The sequence below is a fragment of the Arvicola amphibius genome, chromosome 5 (assembly GCF_903992535.2).
Source record: "Arvicola amphibius chromosome 5, mArvAmp1.2, whole genome shotgun sequence".
NCBI lineage: Eukaryota > Metazoa > Chordata > Mammalia > Rodentia > Cricetidae > Arvicola > Arvicola amphibius.
In genome coordinates, this window is record NC_052051.1 from 88,597,680 (window position 1) to 88,611,886 (window position 14,207).

General features: G+C 43.7%; 1 pseudogene; it reads left to right on the forward strand.

Annotated features, from left to right (window-relative positions):
• LOC119815284 overlaps window positions 1-14,207 on the forward strand; it is a 68,060-nt pseudogene that overhangs the window by 25,854 nt on the left and 27,999 nt on the right.

A 14,207-nucleotide genomic window follows, 5' to 3' on the forward strand; every position in this document is an offset into this window, starting at 1 on the left:
TTCTCATACCTATAGTTTTAGTTACCTGTGATCAAACATCATCTGAAAATATTACATCTAAAATTCCATTCTTAAGGTTTAAATTATGCACTATTCTTGTTGCATCATATTCTGTCACCCCGGGTATGAATTGTTCTTTCATCCACTGTGTCCACACTGTCCACACTACCCACCTGCCAGTATTAGATTGGTGGTGCTTATGGGCAAGTGATCCTTAGGTAGCGGCCTAAAGCTGCATCACAGAGCCTGCCATTTGCCTTACTTCATCTGTCATCTCTTAGTATCACAAGAAGGATGAGGACAGAATAAGAAGATGCTTTGAGAGTAACAAAATATGCTGATATTGTGTCATTTTTATTGTAAATGTCTTTTTTAGTTTTTGGTTGACTTGTAGATTAAACTTTTGCCACAGGTATTTACAGGCATTTGTAAGAAAACATAGCCAATAATATCCATGGATAAGAGGGGATACTGTTTGTTTAAATGTGTAAGAACACAGTCTGTGTAGATTTGTGTCTGTAGATGGAGGGAAGAGTCTAGACTTAGGTGACTTCAAACTAGCATTTCACGTGTGTGGAGCCTGCTGGGGTATTTGTCTTCTTCATTCACGACTGGCCTATGTAGGACAGGGCAGAACTACAGAACCGCACAAGAGGATGGTCACTGTGCTAGTCATTGTGACCACCTGAGGACTTAGATTTATGAAACAAGGCTGTTTGAAAGCTTGTGTAGCCGTGGTGATTTGTTTTGTGGTGCTGGAGGTGGTGTTTGTCTTATTTTGTTTCACCTTTGAGATAAACTTTTGACATGTCACCATGCCTAGGCTGGCATTTTCCTTCCTGTGTAGCTGAGGATGACCTTGAACTTCAATTCTCCTGCCTCCATTTGCCAAGTACTAGGACTGTGTGCTCAAAGCATGCTCAGCAGGATTTGTAGTTCTTACTTACAAATGTGTATAAGTTGGATTCATCTTAAGTGCATTTCTGGAGAGATGACTCATACTGCTATTATGGAGGACCCAGATTTGGTTTCCAGTACCTGCATCAGGTGACTCACGACTACCTGTGACTCTAGTTTCTAGGGATCCAACACCCATTTCTGACTTCTACAGGTGTCAGTGCTCATATAGTGTACATACACTCATGTAGGCAAATGCACATACACATAAATAAAAAAATCTTTAATTTCTGCACATAATGTGAGGTCATGGTCTAGCTTATTCTCTGCATGTGGCTATCTAGTTTCCTACCACTGTTTTTTGATTTCGCTTTGTTTTTAGAGAGTTCCTTGCTCTGTCGCATAGGCTGTCTTTCTACTCTTCTTTTTTAAAATTTTTTTATGGTTTATTTTTTTATATTTAAAAATTTCCATCTCCTCCCCTCCTCCTCCCCCTTCCCTCCCCTCCCCTCCACCCATACCCCCCTCCCTCCCTCTCCAGGCCAAGGAGCCATCAGGGTTCCCTACTCTATGTTAAGACCAAGGTCCTCCCAACTCCCCCCCAGGTCCAGGAAGGTGATCGACCAAGCTGAGAAGGCTCCCACAGAGCCCATCCATGCAGAAGAATCAAAGCCCAGTGCCATTGTCCTTGGCTTCTCAGTCAGCCCCCACCGTTGGCCACATTCAGAGAGTCTGGTTTGGTCTCATGTTCCATCAGTCCCATTCCAACTGGAGTTGGTGATCTCCCGTTAGTTCTGTCCCACCGTCTCCATGGGTGAACACACCCCTCACGGTCCTGACTTTCTTTCTCATGTTCTCGCTCCTTCTGCTCCTCATCAGGACCTTGGCCGCTCAGTCCAGTGCTCCATGTCTTTCTACTCTTGATAGTACTCCTGCCTCGCTTCCCAGGTGCTAAGTTTGCAGGCATGACCCACTTTGCCTGGCCTATCACCAGATTTTGAAAAGACTCTTTTATTGCCAATTAATGGGCTTGACGGAAATCGTCTGCTTTTGGATTTTTTTTTCTCCTTGTTTTTTTCCAGACAGATATTTTCTGTGTAGCCCTGACTTTCCTGGAACATACTCTGTAGGCCAGGCTCACCTTGAACTCACAGAGATCTGCCTGCCTCTGCCTTCTGAGTGCTGATACTGAAGGCATGTACCACCACCACCCCAGCCTGCTTCTGGATGTTTAATTTTGGGCCTTTACTTCTACTACACTGGTCCCTATGTAACTTCCTTGTGCCTTTCTTGACATCTGTTGTTTCACAGTAAAATTTTAAATTGAGTAGTATGACATGACATTCACTTTTTTTTTTTTTGCTCATCTGGGTCTTTTGAGTTCCCAGTACAGATATTTCAACTGATCCATCACTTCCTATAAGGCAGCCAGTTGAGTGTCTAATAAGAATTGTGTGTCTGGAGATGAGCTTGGGGCTGCCAAGCCTTTCAGTTATGTTCTCTCATTCAGGTTGCACATCCACCCTATGAGGTAAGTGATGTGGGATGTGCTTCTGTATATGTGTCGCTTTGCTTGATTGATGAATAAAGCTGTTTTGTCCAATGACTTAGAGTAAATCCAGGTGGGAAATCTGGAGAAAGAGAGAGAGAGAGAGAGAGAGAGAGAGAGAGAGAGAGAGAGAGAGAGAGAGAGAGAGAGAGAAGGAGGAGTCAAGGAGATGCTATGTAGCCACTTAAGAAGAAAGGTGCCAGAACATTACTGGCAAACCACAGTCTTGTGGTGATACATAGATGAATAGAAATGGGTTAATATTAAATATAAGAGCTAACTAGGCATACACCTGAGTCATTGGCCAAACAGAGTTGTAATTAATATAGTTTTCCATTTGATTATTTGGGTCTGGGGTGGCTGGGAAACGAAAGCTTAGTCTCCATTTACAGGTAGGCAGGACTTCTAATTTATTTTGACAGAACCTCACTCATTATATTGCCTTTTTTTTCATCAAGCTTGTGATCCCCTGTCTCAGCTTCCTCCAGCACTGGAGTTACAGTTATGCATTGCCATACCTGGCCTACTATGAACCCTGTTTTGCAAAAGAGGAAGTGAGCTTTAGTGTACCTGCAGCTGTAGTCAGCTAGCAGATGGCCCAGGCAGGACTCTGGGCTCCTGAGTCCACGGTCACACCTACTGCGTCAAGCTGCCTCTCTATGGTGACTTGTCTTGGGTTCTGCTTTTTACTCTCTTGACTGTGGGTTGCCTTTCTGGTGGACCCAATAACTGCTTTGCCCTCCTTGTTTTATAGGCAGCCTGTGCAAATTATGTATGCATCTCCTAAAGATCCCAACAAGCCCAAAGGGTTCGATATGAATGAGGAGGTCAAGGTGCTGATTGTCAAGTCCCTCTAGGAGGACAAGGACCCATCTCTGTTCAAGGTGTTATATATTACCTTTGGGCCCTACTTCCTCAAGAGCTTCCTGTTCAAGGCCCTTCAAGATCTGATGTTTGCCGACCCTGAAATCTTGAAGTAAGACCTCTTGCCTGACTTCCTAGTTCCTTTTTTAACTTCCTGGGTGATCCTGCCATGTGCAGGATCAGACTTGCGGCCCACTCCCTTCACCTTCCCCATTTTCATTTAGCTGCTATCTGAGTTGTAGCCACCTACCTGCCACAGAAGCCTCCTGAATACAAAGTTGGGAGAATGTAGGGTTATCTAGAGCAAATATGTGCAGGCAGATTTTATGAGCCTCTGCAAACTGGAAACCAAGAAGACAGCAAGGGGTCCTCTGTCATCTTTCTCTCCATCACCTTGGTCCCAGTGTGCTCTATTTGACCACCTTTGTGTGACTTTCCAGTGGAGAGACAGATCTATCAGTGTGATGATCCTAAGGCAGAGGTCCCTGTTGTAAGAGCCTGGCACCTGGAAGTCATATCACTCCTGTGAAGTAAAGTATTGTCAGACTTCCTGTGGCTCAGGTGGAAATCACTATGGTGACTTGGAAGTACTTCCTTCTGATGTGTGTATCACACTCATCCCCCCATCCCCAGCCACCCAAAGATTGAATATCAACTTAGTGAATGACAGGGAAGCCCCCTACTGGCAGTGCTACTTCTACACAGCACTGCTGTTTGTTAGCACCTGTCTGTAGACATTGGTTCTGCACCAGAACTTTCACATCTGCTTCATCAATGGCATGAACATCAAGACAGCTGTGGTCGGCACTGTCTATAAGTAGGCCAGGCAGCTACACTGAATCTTGTGATCTCCGAATCCAGGATGGCTAATCTGGAGCTCCCCATGACCTGTTTGGAAATTACCAACCCAGCATCCTGAGCAAAGAAATGATGGGGGCCATGGGGACCATGGGGCCAAGGGTAGCCACCATCAAGCTTTGTCCCTTAACAAAGTGGTTCTCAGTGGCTGATGTGTGGGATGTCAGTGAACCCGCAGTGCCTGTGGGCAGCTGGGTTTCTTAGATGGTTTGGCTCTCTCTGATGAAGTCATGGCTGGAGATCCAAGTTCAGGGTCTGAGGAGGCTCACTAGGTAAACTGCAAGCCTGATGACCTGGAATGGGATTCCCCAGAACCATGTAAAGTTAGCATGGTAGTACATGTCTATATACCCAGCTCAAGATAGGAGGTGGGGACAGGAGAATCCCTAGAAGCTCCTGAGAGAGATAGCCTGGGGTACAGAAGTGATGAGACCCTGCCTCAAACAAGCCGGATAACTTCTGACTACCACATGTGCACTATGGCTACATGAGCCTGCATATACATACTCATATATTGTGCAGTTTTTAAAATTTTTATTCTATTTTTCTTAAAAGAAAAGCAATCTGTGTTAAATCTTTAGTTTATTCCTGGGTTTGCTGTCACTCTCACTCTGGATTTGAACTTGAACAGAGGAGGACAAGCTTTAACTATTTATATTTCATGCTGGAGGTGCAAATGATTGGCAGAGACTATCCCAGAGCCATAGCCCCAACTCCACTTCTTTTTTTTGGGGGGGGGGAATTGTTGTTCAGTTTTTTCCTCATAATTTAAATTTTTTTAATTGAAAATAGATTTTTTGTTACAATATGTTTTGATCAAAGTTTCCCCTCCTCCAATTTCTGCTAGATCCTCCACATCTATCCAGATCTACACCCTTTATTTCTTTCTCTCTCTCATTAGAAAACAGGTAACTTCAAGGGACTCAGTGATCTTCCAGCCACTTGTGCCTTGGCCTCTGGGGCAGCACCACCACCTGGCTCACAGGCTGACAAGAGTGGCGGCTTTCCTAGTCTTTCCTACCCCTGTTACACTCGCCTGTTAGCTTGAGTCCTGGTGCATAGGCTGCAGCCTAGACCAGTGGGATCATGAAGCAAAGTTTGTTGTGTTCAGTAGCACAAGTGTATTTTTTAAGTCTCCCCACATGATTATGTACAACCATGCTTGAGAACAAGTGTCCTGGATGGATATCTCCTCTAGAGCAGCTTGCTCCTGATACCTCAAGACACTTTAGGTATTTTCTGGGTAGAAGCCAGAGACTGCCTTGCAGTCTGTATGCAGACTGGCCTAACAAAGCATTGTCTAGTTCCCAATGTCAGAGTGCCAAGGTCAATAGCCTTGTGTTGAGATCTGGGGCCAACAGCATGGTCATGACCTTTGAACTTTTTAAAAATCCAGAATCTTAGCCTACCACTACTACTAGCCTACTACTGATCAAGAAGCCACAGCGTTCCACCCTCAAGTGACATGCCTGTGTACTGAAATGTGCAAGACCATGTTTAGAAAGTGCTCAGGATAGGGAGGAGAAAGATCAGCAGTTACCACTGTCCCGAGTCTTGTCCAGGGCCTGGGGAGAGTCCACAACTCTTTGCCTTCACCTGGAGGATCAACTCTTCCCTTCTCCTGTATCCCACAGGCCCTTGTGATCATCAGTTCAGCTAGAAAGTCTTTTGCAGTTGGGGAGGTCTTATGTCCTTATGTCGGTGGATGCCCAGTGCTTCATGGACTTGGCCGCATATGTTAACTTGGTCTGGTCATCCCCTCTGCAAGTCATCCTTTCCCTCTGGCTCCCATGGCTGGTGTGCATTTACTCTTGGTCTCCTTGTGCAAGGAGGGCTGACCTTGACCTTGTCTAGGCCCTGACAGGGAGGGTATGGATGGGAAAGAACTTTTCTTGCTGTCATTTACATTTTATTTTCTGGTCTATTAGTCAGTTTCTGGTTATTTTATTCTTGTGTTATCAGGATTAATTTCCATTTGGTGGCTTGGTATATATATGCATCCTCTCTCTCTCTCTCTCTCTCTCTCTCTCTCTCTCTCTCTCTCTCTCTCTTTCTCTCTCCCTCTGTGTGTGTGTGTGTATGTGTGTGTGTTCAGAAGTGGAACTCAGGTATTCTCCCCAATCTTTCTCCATCTTATGTTTTGAGAGAGTGTGTCTTGCTGAGCCTTGGCTCACTAATTTAGCCAGGGTAACTGGCCGATGATTTTGTTTTTGCTTCCCCTGCCTCAGCATTGGGATGACAAATGGATACTGCCACATTCAGTTTATTTTCCTTTTGAGACAGGGTCTTGCTATGTTGTCCTTGCTGACGTAGATCTTGCTATATCTACCACGCTGTCTTCAAACTCACAGAGATCCTCCTGCCTCTGCTTTCAGTGCTGAGTAAACAGATATGCATCACCATGATTGTGTTAGTCTTTTTATGAAATATATATAAGTAATGACCTTTTATATGGTTAACTCATCAACTTTCTCCCACTGTACCCCTCAAATGTGAAACTAATTTATTTATTAGAATGTAAATATATTGGCTAAGAGTTCTTTGTTGTAAAGAATAAAAATCAATCTTAGCCTGAGCAGACAAGAGGAATTATGGGGGAGGAGTTCTCATACTTAAACAATCCAGGGATCCCCAGGTGTGGAAGGGTCCAGGAGAAATGCTATGTTTAGGGGACTCTTGCTATTTCTTGGCCCTGCTTTCTTTAATTGGCTTCATTCACAATGTCCTTGTGTCATCTTTACAGACAATATAAGAGAAGAGCAGATGACATTCATTGTCTCCATGGGTCTCTCCTGGGACACTGTGATTAACCAGCTCAGTCCTTTTTCCATCTTTGAACTTCCCAGGCTGTGGCCTGGGATGGAGAAGTCTCTGACAGGCCACCCTGAGTCATGAGTCCTCCCCATTGCAGAAAGATGTGATAGATCCAAGACTGAGAAGATGGTGAGCCAGGATGCTCCCGAAACAGTCCATGCTCTGTCCATTCCCCCATGAATTCTTTCTTTCTTTTTTCCCTTCCTTCTTTTTCCTCCGCCTCTCAGTACTGAGGATGAAACTTAGGGCCCCTTTGTATGCTAGGCAAGTGTTTTACCACTGAGCTTCATCTACAGCCAAAGGCATTACCCTCCTTACTCCCAATTGATGATTCTTAACCTGTCCTTCATGGACTACCTCCCAGTGCAGGCATGTGTCACTTTCACATGTGTGAGTGTGGGCACATGGTGGCTCAAGTGTCATGGCTCTAGGGGCAGTAGGACCTGGGAGAATGGAACCAATAAATGAAGTAAACTAAAGACTCATTCAATAGCCAACTTTATTCAGAACCCCAGACAATATATACTCTGAGGGTTAAGAGAGGTCACATGAGTAAAGTTCTCATAACTCAAGCTAAATATAATTGCAAGGACAAGCCACATGTGGCTAAAACATGTTTTTCCATAGAGGCATGTAAGTGATAATTTAAATATTTAACAACACCAGCAAGCAATAATGAGTAATATAAAATAAACTCACTCCTACCCACTTGCTATAAGCTGCAACATTATACAGTAATTGCTCAACCATCTTTTCATGAGCAACTTATCAGAACCAAGGGATCTGATAAAGGCTAAACCAAAAAGCAAGGCTTTTTGGCTTTATGGATTTGTGAATAAGTGGCTGTCCTTTGCTGTAGATTTTTCGCTGTAGCTGACCTCCCTTTCTGATACATATTTGGAAATTAATTCCCTAGTTCAAAACAGTTGCCCACTGCCAGGCCTCTGTTCTTCTCCCCTAGGTAAGTGTAGAGATCTGCCTTCCTGCAATTATCTTTATCAACAGGCATTTGGTCAGTGCTTAGGGTCCAGGCATAGAGCATCCCATTTAAGACATTTAAGATCTCCAAGGACATAGAATTACTACCTGCCCAGGCTGCAGCTCTGGTTTTACCCCACTTAGAAGATTCTTAACTCCTTATGCTCACTTCCACCTCCGTTTACTGATGATTTTAGTTCAGGACTCTCAAGGACAGCAGAAGGGATAAATAACTGCAGCCCAGAGAAAGACCCACAACACCCATGATCAGAGTGACGATAATAGCATAGCCCAGAACTGATAATTTATAGGCCTGGGTCTTCTTCACTTAGAGCAGTAAGTCTAACTCCAGACCTAGGCCCATAGAAACTACAGTGTCCAGTGTATGTGCTATCTGATCAAGAGCCATCAGCTTCCCCTAGGTTGCCTAGTTACCTTGCAGCCTTTATGCATACTGGGAGAAAAGAAGCGGTGTGTTGATTTAAACAATCCATTTCCTATTCACAATTTTATTTAAAATAAACCTTTTAGATCTTACTAACCACCTAAAAATGTAGCACAGCACATGAACCTTCCCCTCTAGAATCCTTTGATGATTTAATTCCTTTCTTAACTAATTTTCTCCATTAAGGCATTCACCAGACATATACTAGCCACTCCCATGTCTCTCTCTCTCTCTCTCTCTCTCTCTCTCTCTCTCTCTCTCTCTCTCTCTCTGTGTGTGTGTGTGTGTGTGTGTGTGTGTGTGTGTGTGTGTGAAAAATCTTATCCAATTTTCTACAGGGCAAAATAATTCTGGCTCTGGAACCAGCTAGGGCTGGGGAATTGCTGGTTTTAAGGGTATATATGACTGGGGACATTTGTAATAGGTAGAACAGTGAGGACAAGGAAGAATGATGTAGAACTAAGAACAATGTAGAAATAGGTTAAGCAAAGAAGAATAAGGATTATGAGAAGAATAAAGAAACATGGACAGACAATTCCTGTTGTGAATCTTTACCCTCAGAATTCTAGCCCCCTTTAGCTATTCATGGCATCTTTAATTGAACCCTGAAAGGGAGTCTTAAAGGTAAAAACTTTTAAGGTCCCTACTACCCACTATACTTGGGAAGAGCAAAAAACTACATTCCAAGAACTATTCCATGTTTTCAGGAAAATGAGGTCACCAGATGATGTGGGATTCCCCTCTGTATGTTGTGAATACCATTGATTAATAAAGGACTGCTTTGAGATTATAGCAGAGTGGGGCAGACAGAGCTACACAGGGAAAACTAAAGTGAATGCTGGGAGAAAGAAGGGCAGAGTCGGGGAGAAGCCATGTAGCCCCGCTGAACACAGATGCTGGAACTTTATCTCGTAAGCCACAGCCTTGTGGCGATACACAGACTAATAGAAATAGATTAAATTAATATGTAAGAATTAGCCAATAAGAAGCTAGAGCTAATGGGCCAAGCAGTGTTTTAAATATTTTAGTTTCTGTGTGATTATTTCAGTTCTGGGCGGCCAGAATGAACAAGCAGCCTTACTACAATCAGACTCTCATCTTGCTTTCTTGGATTGTTCTCATAAGCTCTTAGAATTCTCATAGGAATCTGTTCCTGTACCCTGTTCTGATGCTTGAGGTTAGAGGATAATTTTGGATGTTGGTACTCATCTTCTACCTTGTTTGAGACAGGATCTCTTTGTTGTTCCCAGATGTATATGCCAGGCTGGCTGACCTGCAAACTTCCAGGTTTCTCCTAGCTCCACTTCCCTTCACACTGTAGGTCTTAGAGTTTACAGTGCAGACTTAGAATCTGAGGATCTGGACTCAGGTCACATGTGTCTAGGACAAACATGTGACCTACTGACCCAGCTCCCCAGCCCTCCCTTTTTTTGAGTCCCAGTATCCTTAGTATAGGAGTGCATCAGATTTGATCTTCTGAGGTAGATTTATGGCCTCATGGTGTACTGTCCTTGATACCCATGGATGTTAGCTTCTTATGAACTTCATGTCTCTGGTGGGTGTTATACCTGATCATACCAGCAAAAACAAACAAACAAACAGCCTCAACCCCCCCAAAACAAACCAAAGCAACAACAACAACAATAAAAATCAAGCTCTATCTGTTGAATGATGTTTACATTTAAACTTTAAAAAATTACATTTATTGTGTGTGTGTCATAGTTCATGTGAAGGTCAGGGGGCAACTTATGAGAGTCAGTTCTCTACTTCTACCATGTGGGACCTGGGGTTATCAGACTTGTTGACAAGAGGCTTGCAGACAACACATGACCCCATCGTCCCAGCACTTGTGTGGCAAGCACCCGTGCTGACAGCCGGCCATTTCACCAGTCCCACTGTTTTGTATAGGGATGAGTGGTGAGTGAAATGCTTTGATGATGCATCTGAGAAAGCAAAACAGCAGACCCAGGACCTGGCTGTTACGGAGCAAGCCCTGCACTGTGGCTCTAGCCACACGGAGAACATAAATAGCTAAATACAGATCTTCAAGTGGATACCATGGAGTGCACCTTTCCTAGGAACTATAGTCCACGTGAAAGGTTGAGAAGCCTCCATGGTTGGCTTGTGAGTCATAAAGAAGGATATGATGAAAGCTGGTCAGCCTATACAGTAAGGCTGTCTTGAGACCACAGCAGGACTTCTTTATTCAGACCACCAACCTCGCAGTATAGGAAGGTGGCTGCTGAGGTTGCCCTGAAACTAGGCTGTCTCTTCCATTCTGGGTTCTATGACCTTGGGTATCTTCTCCCCTCCCCCAGTTGAGAAATATTTATTGTAACAGTGTGTGTCCTTAATGTCCTAAATTGCAGCTATTGGCTAAATGAGTATGTGATCCTCAGGGAGACTAAGCAGATATCAAAATTATTATAAAATTTATTTCTTAATATATTTATATTGTATGATAAACCAATAAGTTGGCTGGAGAGATGGCTAGGGTTATGGTGCTTGTTGCTTTCAGAGAATCCAAGTTTGGTTCCTATCACCATGTCAATTGCCTGTAACTCTAGCTCCAGGGGATCTGATTTCTTCTGGCCTCTGCTGACCAGCATATGTGGCATTTTTACACATGCACACATAGGAATATAGATCAATTTACAAAGTGCTTGCCAGATAAGCACAAAGGTCCAAGTTTGATCCCTCAGACCCTCCCCTCAAACAAAACCAAACAAAGCAAACAAACCTCTGTATTATAAGAATTGTGGCATCTGAGTCAGAGAAAAGACAGATTTCTAGGGCTCACTAACTCACTAACTCACAGCCAAGCCAGCCAAGATCTAGGCCAAAGAGAGACCCCATCTCACAGAATAAGGCAGATGTATCCTGAATTTGAACTCTGATCTCTCTCTCTCTCTCTCTCTCTCTCTCTCTCTCTCTCTCTCTCTCACACACACACACACACACACACACCACACGTACATTTGTATGCTTGTATGCTGTACCCCCTATGAGCACCCAACATATGTATAGTAGTCCTCATGCACATACACTTGTGTAACGTATCCTGCCCAACAAGCACAAGCATATATTCAAATGATTATAATAAGTAATATTTAAAAAAACAATGCATTTGATCATAGAATGCTCTGCTAGACTATGCTGGGAGTGTCATGAAGTGTGTGATGTGTACTGTATCAGGGTCCCCAGAGCCATATCAGGCTTGAAGATTTTCTAGTTGGATAGTAGAATAAGAGTTGATTATAGAAAACCATCAGAGGTGCTTGGAGATGGATTAATCCATAAAAGGCCTGCTGTGCAAACATCAAGGCCTGAGATTGAATCTTTGTTACCCATGCAAAAAGCTGGGCCCAGTAGATTATGTCTATAATCACAGCATTGGGAAGAAGTGAACTCCAACAACCTCAGGCTGAGCAGGCCTGAGGTAGTGACCTCCACAGGAGCAGGCTTGAGCCAGTGACCTCTGCCAGAGCTGGCCCGAGGCAATAGCCTCGACAGGATCAGGTACAAGGGAGACACAAGGAAACAGGCCTGAGACAGAGACCTTTGTGTGACCTGGTGGGAATCAGCAACCTCCGAGGGAACAGGCACAAGCTGGTGACTTATCCTGGAGCAGGCCTGAGCCAATGACATCTGCTAGAGCAGACCCAATGCCATGGCTTCAGTGGGAGCAGGCCCAAGCAAGTAACTTCTGTGGGAGCAGAGACAAATTGATGGAGGAGGGTCTTCTGTTATGTGTTGATTTCATTGGTTAAATAAAGAAACTACCTTGGCTCTTTGATAGGACAGAAAATTATGTAGGTGGAGTAAACAGAACAGGATGCTAGGAAGAAGGCAGTGAGGCAGACACCTCAGACAGTCGCCATGCTTCTCCTACCCAAGACGGTGGGTAGAATCTTCCTGGTAAGCCACCACTTTATGGTGGTACACAGATTATTAGAAATGGGTTAATCAAGATGTGAGAGTTAGCCAATAAGAGGCTAGAGCTAATGAGTCAAACAGTGTTTAAAAGAATACAGTTTCCATGTAATTATTTTGGGTAAAGCTAGCTGGGTGGTGGGAAATGGCCTGCCGCTCCTTCTACAGATTGGCGCCCAATGTGGTAAACTTGATCCATGTAAAACCTAAGAGAGCTTAATTCGCTACTCGTCTCATCACTACAAATGGAGCCTATAGTGAGGAGCAGCAGGCTGTGTTCCTGCTGCCCAGCTCCCAGCTGTCAGGTCAGACATGCTGAATCTTTCCCGGTAAGACACCACTCATGGTATTACACAGATTATTAAATAGTTAAAGCAAGATGTGAGAATTAACTAATAAGAGGCTGAAACTAATGGGCCAGGCAGTGATTAAATGAATACAGTTTGTGTGTTATTATTTTGGGTTGTGGGTTTGAGCCCCACGTTGGGCGCCATTCTGCAATGTGAGCTGTTGCAGGAAGGATGAAAAGCAGGCCTGCCCACAACAGCTCACACTACAGGAGCCCAGATATGGATAACTGAATCCACAGAAAGCCTGACAAAGCTTGGGAAAGAATAGAGTAAAGCATATTTACTTGGTAGCAGCAATTTCTCAGGTCTGCTCTGCTCGCTAGGGGCAAAGGCTCTCATTTAAGAGAGGCATTCTGACTCAGCTTTAGCTGTAAAACCTTGCAGCTCTTTTAAGAGGTCCTGCCACGAAACACTTAAATGGTGTTGATGAAAAGCTGAAGGCATGCTTTTTGGTTTTCAGCTGTAGCAGGAAAAAAGTTTTAAAATGCCGACTTTCTGAGTCATCCTGCCAGGGCAAACTCTGACTCTTTCAGGCAGGCGGTCCAACTGACTGTGGTCTGTGAGCAGAATGCTGCAGCTTGCTTGCTGGCAGGGACCTTGAAATGCCACAGAGTTGTGGCAATAAAAATGGCTCCAGAGGTACCTCTGCTACGAGGCTGGAAAGCTAAGGAATGGGCTGGATCCAGCTGTCAAAGCCATGGCTTTAGTCCTACCAATGTTGCTTGGTAAATTAAAGACTTGTGTGGTCAGAAAAAGAGAGATATACAGTAAAGAGAGATTCAAAGACAAAGAAAACCTCTAATGGTTTACAGTGTGTTAAAAATATATGTAGGCTAAATGTTAAAGTTCTTAAGAAAAAAGAAGAAAGAGAGTAGTTGGGTGTGGTGGTACACACCTTTAATCACAACACTTGGGAGGCAGAGGTGGATTTACCTCTGTGACTTCAAGGTGTGGCAGGACACACCTTTAGTCCCAATGCCTGGGAGGCAGAGACAGACAGATCTCTGAGAGTTCAAAGACAGCCTGGTCTACAGAGTTATTCCAGGACAAAGATATACAGAGAACCTGTCTCAAAAAAAAAATAAAAGTAAAAATAAGTGAAATAGAGGTTAAAATAAAGCCACAAAAGATGGAAAATACACAGAGAATCTTGATATTGTATGCTATTAGGCTCTCTTTGAATTGTTTGAATGCTGAGGAAGGAGCAACAGCTGCTAAAAGATATTTGTTTATAAATGCTTCTAAACTAATCCAAGATAGATATTTTGAAAATACCTTGACTTCAAAATTTGGATCTAAGGTTAGGATGTTTTGGAAAAGTTCTTCTTTTGTTTTCACAGAGGATGAGACCCTGTGGATTGCTTCTATCCCAATACAGTATGATAGACCACGCCCTCCTGAAAGGTTGCTGTGAACACCCTCAAAAAATACTTCACTCAACTGCCAACTGAGAGGAACCTAGCACACAGGTTATACCATGAAAGACCTAAATAATAGCACCCCCATTCAGCAGTTAGCA